General features: G+C 28.9%; 1 long non-coding RNA gene across 7 annotated transcripts; it reads right to left on the reverse strand.

The window, feature by feature from the left end:
- Window positions 1-399: 399 nt before the first annotated feature.
- On the reverse strand, window positions 400-2,626 carry LOC107261604. 7 transcript variants are annotated; one of them, XR_007215243.1, is made up of 5 exons: window positions 2,393-2,626; window positions 2,161-2,263; window positions 1,138-2,065; window positions 876-954; window positions 400-652 (listed from the first exon to the last, which is right to left on the reverse strand). It is a non-coding gene; the product is annotated as an uncharacterized LOC107261604 (long non-coding RNA). The 7 variants fall into 7 exon arrangements; XR_007215242.1 differs by having other exon boundaries at window positions 400-671; XR_007215240.1 differs by having other exon boundaries at window positions 400-770; window positions 873-954.
- Window positions 2,627-8,333: the final 5,707 nt, after the last annotated feature.

Here is an 8,333-nt window from a genome sequence, read left to right on the forward strand (position 1 = left end):
ACATAAATGAAACACCACATTTTCACAGCTGCAAAATCTTGCATATATGCAGAGACCATCCTTTCACTGACCAGCATCAAAGATTCACCCTGCCGTGACAAGAGGCAATTTCACTGCAAATCTGATTTCACAAATTTGATCATGTCATCATAGCCTCACCATGATGGTGCTGATTTTTCTTTTTCTTTTTTTTTTTTTCTTTTGTTTTCCTTTTCTTATTTTAAGGGCTGTTGGTAACATGAAAATAGAGAGAATAAATCATAGGCTTCGCTGCTAATTAGAAAGAGAGGAGTCAACCACCCTTAGAAACCCTTCCTTCTCTATCTAAGAGCAAACAGTCATTCTTAAAACAATGAAGGAAAAATATCCTCAACCACCATGAAGGCCCAACATGACAAATGGGATAAACATTAGGGGCACATATGAGCCTTTTCACTTATAATTACTGTTGTTATAATAATTATTTCTATTATTACTAAACAACAGTGACAGCAACAGCAAGAACAAGAACAAGACAGAGATCACTTCGTGTAATTATGGCCAAACCTCAGGGAGTTTATAGTAATAAACACCACATCTTCAAATCATTGGCTCTACAGGCGTTCAGAGAGGGGAGGCAACCACCTTGTAAGAACATCCAATCCACCTTTCTCTGAGAGCAAAGCCCCATTCTTTAACATAACAGAGGTTTGGAAGAAATGAGCTTTTGAATCACAAAAAATGATTTGAAAAAATTACAGAGCTTCGAAAAGCTGGATCGTTTGAGTACTCTGTGACACGTGTGTAATACACATGTGAGTGAAAGCGAGTGAGTTGAATATTGTAAACAGAGAAACGATTGTGTCGATAGAATACTGACAAGATGGACTCACCACAGCTGGAAATTAAAAGCAATGGATATGGGAAAATGGGGTAGAGGATGGATGACTGTGAATAGCCACCCTTGCTCTGCAACTGGAACACAACAGCCGTCCATAACTACTTGATTAACAAAGTAATGCACGTAGAGAAGAGTAATTTTAAAAGCAAGACCATTAACAGGGAAGCAAAAGAGAGAATTAAAATAAAAGTGGAGAGAGAAATAACTTTGGCTGCAACCATGAAAGACATTAATTTATATAATGAGACAAAACTTACTTTCCATGAAACAAACGAATCCTAAATAGATGTGGAAGAGGAGACTCAGATTTTGCCTTTCTAAAATCCGACGTAAAATGAAACACCATATTTTCACAGCTGCAATTCTTGCGTACATGCAAAGCCAAGAAAGTGATGGCAAAACCATCATTTCACAGACCAGCATCAAGATTTACCCTGCCGTGCAAAAAGGCAATTTCTCTCCGATTCTGATTTCACAACTTCGACCATATCTTCATAGCCTCTCTATATCTCTACAAACATGAGGGGCAAAAATGCACCACTTCCCATATACATTTATAGGGAAAAGACTTGCCTAGTCCAGGTGCCATTTATTTATTTATTCATATATTATGTTTCTTCTTCTTCTTTCAAGGGCTGTTGGTAATATAAAAACAGAGAGAAGAAATCATAGGCTTCGCTGCTAATTAGAAAGAGAGGAGTCAACCGCCCTTAGAACCCTTCTTTCTCTCTCTAAGAGCAAACCCTCATTCTTTATAATATGAAGGATCATGAGGGCAAATCCGTACCTTTTCCCTCATAATAGTTATTATTATTATTATTATTATTATTACTATTATTAAGCAACAGCAGGAGCAAGAAAGAGATCAGTAGTATAATTATGATCAAACCTCAGAGGGTTTATGATCATGAACACTAAAAGTAAGGCGGTTTATTTCATGATAAAGACAAGGAGGCGATTATGAAATCATCGGCTCCACAACCTTTCAGAGAGGGGAGGCAACCACCTTACAAGAAAATCCAATCTACCTTTCTCTGAGAGCAAAGCCTCATTCTTTAACTCAATACAGTATTCAATCGGACTAAGGGTCAATTTGCCCCTTCAATAAGAAGAAATGAGCTTTTGGATGAAAAAAAATCAAAACCCAGAGCTCCGCAGAACTGGATCATTCAAGAACTCCCTGACCTGTGTAATACACGCGCGAGTAAAAGCAAGTGAGGTGAATATTCTAAACGAAGAGAAATAATTGTTTCAACGGAATACTGACGAGATGGACTCACCACCGCCGAAAACTATAGATGATGGATCTGGGAAAAAGGAGCAGAGGATGAAGGGTTGTGAAGAGGCCCCTGCTCTGCAACTGGAACGCAGAGGCTATAACTTCTTGAGTTCACAATGCAAAGCACATGATAATAGAGTAATTTTTAAAGCAAGAACATTAATAAGGAAGCAAAATAGAATCAAATAAATTTCTTTTTTAAAAGTGTAAATAAAAGTGGAGAGAGAAATAACCTTGGCCGCCGCCGCCGGCACGAAGGGACGAATGCACATGTTACCGAAAATGGAGGAGGGAGAAGTCCAAACTAATGAAGATCCTTTCATTTTCCAGAGAGCGGAGATAAAAGAGGTAGGTTCTTTTTCAGTTGCATGCCGATGCAGGCGATGGTGAGGAAGAGGAAGGGTAAGAGAGTATTGCAGAGTGACTTATGGATTTTTGTAAAAGGCTATTGCACAAATAAGCCCCTAAACTATAGACTAAAATGCATATATCAACCTAAACTTCACTTTTACCCGCAAGATCGTTCAAGCACTTTAACTCAATTACCGTCGATTAACTATTTACTTAGTTAAAAAAAAAGAAAAAAGTAAAAAAAATATATTTAGTTTAGCGCTTTTGTATTTAAAGAATTGTAATTCTTTTCGTATCAAAAAAATACATTCCTTACATTTTTACTATCCTGTAAATTAGTATTTTTAAATTTTTATGATTTAATATCAATATAATACTCATTATCAATAGTAAAATCATTTTATTAAGTGACTTAGTATATAACTAATTATATTAAATTCATATTAATTAAGTCAATATTTTTTTTAATTTTATTAGGAATAAAAAGAAATAATTTTTAAAATAAAATTATACTAGTTGATTTGATAGAAAATTATCTATAAAATAGTTTTATTATTGAAAATAAATATTATATTGATATTAAATCATAGAAATATAAAGATATTAATCTGTAAGGCGGTAAGAATGTAAATATATATATATATATATATATATATATATATAAAAGGTATCTCTTTGTTACGAAAAAAATCACAGTCCTCTAAGTATAAAAGCGCTTAACCACAAAATATGTTTTTATATTTTTTCGTTAAAAATATAATAAAAAAATAATTAGTAGATTCCTCCTTCTTTCCTTTCTACATTTTCTCTTATTTTTTAATTTCTAACCAACAAACAACTAAATTTTCAAAAATAAAATTCTAACTAGCATAATATTCCACTATTATCATCTTCGCCGCCGTTTTCTTTTCCTTCCTTTTTTTACACATTAGATTCAAAAATATAAAAGAATAAATCCAACTACCTACCGCCATCACTACCAACACTATCTCCACTACCCACTAAAAAGAATGCAAAAATGACTTTGAATACTCAAATAAAGAAATTATGAATCTTTAAAGCATAGTTTGAGAATGTTCACAACAATTTTGTTCTATATGTTCTTTATGATATTACATTTAAAATATTTTTCAAAGCATGCTGGAATCTGAAACTATTCTAATATGTGACATTTCTTATTTCTTTGTAAGCTGAACACTAAATGTATGCCAATCTTTTGGCGTTCCATGGTTAGTTGTTCATAATATGAGTGTTTTATCTATAGCTACTAATAAAGTAAATCATCTGGATATATTAACCATTTAGAAGCTCCATTAATTTAAAGATATACCTTTTATTTGGCACAAGTTGATGCATCAGATGCTTAGTTAGATGAATTAGCTTGTGGGTTAGATGAGTCAGAATTTTCATTTCTTTGTTTGGACATTTAGTAATTAAGAATTTTGATATATAAATCTTAATTCATTTTCTTGTTTCCAAGTTTAATCTTACAATCTTATTCTTTTATTTCTAGTATTGGATTAATTAAAATAATGATTAGTTGATGGCTCTTGAGGATTTATATGAAAAGTCATTAATGAAAGTTATGGAAAACAATAAAGAACAACCAAAGAAATGAAAAATGAAAAGTAAAAGAATAAGATTCACAGTATTACTTTATATTTTTTTATGCAACAAAAGATTGACTAATGGTGACGGGCTTGAATGTTGATTTTTAAAAAGTTTAAGGACATAAATAGGCAAAAGTGAACGTTGGAGTGATATATGTCCGATAACCCATAGTTCAATGGCTATTTTGGACAAAAGGCCTTTGTAAAAAGTAAATATGAAGGAAGATTTTATATTAATTAAGACCATTCTTTTTCAGGGATATAATCTTAAATTAATTTATTAGCATATAAACTTGCGAGATAATACTATATATATTAAATATTTATTGTTACTATGGGGTCAACAAGATAATGATACTTAAAACTATAAGCTTGAATCTAGTTTACATTGTATTTTTATAATCTTGTGATGTAATGTCTAATAGTAGAGAATTCAAGAATTGATGTGAGGGTATTCTGATCTTCGAATTTTCATACCGGTATTGTTTATTTTGGAACGGTTAGAAGGGTAGTTCTATAACATATATTTAATTAATTAATATTTGAAGATAGATGATTTCATTGCCACAAAAGAAACATTATAAGAGATTAAGCCATCTAAATTTACTCATCAAGACTCTTTTACCAACTCATGAGCATAATAAATAAAAATAAAGAGAATGATCTGAAACATCTTACTAGAAAATGGACATTCTTAAGAATAGTATCCACATCCACATGAAAAATAGAAGACCATTCAAATTATCAATAAGCATTTTGGCATATCCTTCAAATATTAGATATTAGATCTCCTTTAAAATGTCAAACTTCACTACTTCCTTCATAGTAATACCTTTTATGATGGAAGAATAGTCTATAACAAATATTCAATCAGCTAAGTACAAAAAAGAAACTTATCTTTAATATCCTTAGTTACAGCACCTCTAAGGAGCTCTTTTACCTGATTTACAAACACCAACACTAAAGTTGAATTTCACTGCAGGGCTTAGGGGAGGTCATTATTGGTGCACCCTTGAGCAAAAAGCAGTTGGGCTAGGTAAGATAAGACAGGGTATTGCTCATACATGTTGGCTTTAATAAGATAACAAGACTAAGACAATCAACAATAATGATCAATGATTTCTCGAATCATTATTGAACACCAATGTATTTCTAGATTTCCATAAATTTCAAAGGATATATGAAAAAATGTCGAGTTGACTAACCGTTAAAAGCACTTGTAGAATTAGGCAGAAAATGGATCACAACTATTGCCAATGCTCATACCTTTAAAAACTTTAATTCTTAAACCAAATGAAGATGAATACTAGCATTTGGATAGTGGAAAAAGTCCAAATCATTTATTCACTTGCTCATAAAAGTTGCAACTATTATTGGAACCTTGAATTCTTTTATTGAGCTCTTGACTAGAAAGAAGACACATGATCAATATTTTCTAAATGGGAATTAGGATTTCACTTGGAAGTTTCTATTTTCACAGGCTACTCCATAGACCGTAAGAAGAAAGAGAATTGATGATGTATGCATGTTAAGAAGGATAATGAGAGCAGAGTTCTTGAGCTACCCAAGATCTCAATATAACTCAACACATGTCCTAGTTAGAATAATGCCTGTCCTTAGACCCAATCAAGCTTGTAGGAATTTTTACAAATAGTTTATGCCTCATATAGAAAGAAGCCCTTGGATTAGAGATGGCTTCCATTATTTGTTTAGGAACACAATCAATGAGCCTATGCGTTGAACAAATATTATAATTTGGTGAAGGCCTTGAGACTGACATGAATGGATATTCAGTGGAAAGCCATTAGTCACACCAATAGCATCCTTGACTTGTACTATTTAATTCCATGGAACAACAAATTCTTTTTCTGCCGACGTACTTTTCTACACCCATAATCTGTTATTATAACGATTTATATAATTAATTATAGAAGATAATATCTTATGAATCAAAAAATTATAATATCATGTGAGAGAAAACCTTAGATGGTCTCTTTTAGGCCACATTTTAATTATAAGGCTTAATTATTTTAAAGTATCCGATTTTTTTCATATTACACTAGTAGATTTTTATATTTTTAATAATCAAGTATAACATCTTTATCTTTAGACTCCGTTAAACATCCTTTTATAAAAAATAGAAATTAACTTTGAATAAAATCAAAAAATAGAGGTTAACTTTAAAAAAAAAAAATGCCAAAATACTCTTAATAGGTTAAATATTTTAATATCACTGAATTTTACCAAATTATACTAGTAGATCTCTATATTTTCAATAATTAATTCTAATACCATCTCATTTTATTATGTTAAATTATTATATCATTAAGTCAAAAATAAATATTTTAAAAGATAAAATACTAATTTTTGATATATTACGAACAATCGTTTAGAAAGGCAATGGAATAATTATGAGATCTAATTATAAGACAGTTGCATTTCTTTTTTTCTTTTTTTAAATCAATTGGACAATATTGTATCATACGACATTGGCTTAAGGTATTAAGCAGAAGATTTCATCCTTCAAATTTAATTTTTCTTTTAGACAACACATTCAGAATCTTATTAATACCCACTGTTGTGTGTTTCTTTTAAATTTGCTTAGATTTACATTTTGACACTCAGTATTCCTATTTTTATCTTCGCATTAGATTAAGAAAGTACTAAATCAACAATTATATAAAATTTATGTATTGAATTGGAATTCTCTCTAACTGTAATTGGAATTTATTGTTTTGATCAAATTATTGATTTCATAAAACTAATAGAATTTATTGGACCGACTACTAAAATTCTTTTTCATAAAACGGTAAAATTGTAGAAAACTTTTTCTAATAGTTTTAAATTGTGTTTGATTAAAACGATGAATGGAAGTAAATAAATAATATAAAAAAAAATAAACGGTTGAGTTTTCTTTGAATTTTTTGGTAGCGGAGAAAGAGAGGAAATATTCTCCATTTACCGGCAAAAAAAAAGAAAATCACTAAAGGATTTATGTATATTACATTTTTTTGAGAGGAATTACTATTGGTATATAAATTTTATATTTTGACAAATGTATTCAATTTTGATATATAAAATTTAAATTTTATAAATAATTGTATTCTTTTAATTAATAAATTATTATCTTTAATTAAATAATAATTTTAATTTATAAAAATAGTATTTTAATTATAATTATAATATTTATATTGATTAAAAATTTATTTTCTAATTAGATACAATCTTTTAGTCTTAAAACTAATATTTTAGATTATATTTTAATATTTTTATCAACTAACAAGTTAGTTTTCTAATTATTCAATAGTTTCTAATCCTAAAAATAGTAATATAATTATATAATACTAAAGATAATTTTATATATCTTTTCAGTGATTTTATATATTTAGATTAATAAACTTTCTTAAAACAAATAAATCTTAAAATATCAAAAACCTTTTAGAAGTGTTTTATAAATATTGAATTTATTATTATTTTTAAATATTATAGATAGTTAAAAATAATAAATATCTTATTAAATTTTATTTTTATTTTAATATTATTATCAATAATTAAAATGATTACAATAATGTATAATATAAATAATTAGTTATTTATTAGTGAAATAAGTGAAAAGGTAATATCGTTATTTTCTTTTTGTCTCTCTAATGAAAAAAAAGAGAACTTGAGGTTTGTTTAATTATATCAAATATTTTAAAAAATCTAAAAATTAAAAATTATTTATACTATTTTTTTAAATAAAATTTAAATTAAAAGGTTTGAAAAATAAATTTAATATATATATATCTAAAATTTCTCCTATTTATTTTCCAATAAAAATGAAGAGTTATTTTATATTTTTTATACTTAAAATATAATTCAAATAAAATAAATTTTATAATAGTAAGTAGCACATATTTTATAAGTTTTATAAAATTTAAGAAAATAAGAATTTTTTATTTAAGATTAAAAATTAAAATGAAAAGATAAACAGGTTTTCTTCTAATCCTTTCTCCTTTATTTTCTCCTTCCTCTCAATCTATCCTTCTAGCCAAACATACCCTTAGCGCTTTTGTTGGTGGACGGAACGAACAAATACCCGGGCCCTACACTTTCTATGATTACTGGCTGCTTCCACCGCATCAATTCTAAGCAGCCCACAACACGATTCTCCCATTTACGGTCCAGATTCCTTTGATGTACATAATTGGGCCAATAACATCTCACCACTTAA

This window comes from Ricinus communis, chromosome 3 (genome assembly GCF_019578655.1).
Source record: "Ricinus communis isolate WT05 ecotype wild-type chromosome 3, ASM1957865v1, whole genome shotgun sequence".
NCBI classification, from domain to species: Eukaryota; Viridiplantae; Streptophyta; class Magnoliopsida; order Malpighiales; family Euphorbiaceae; genus Ricinus; species Ricinus communis.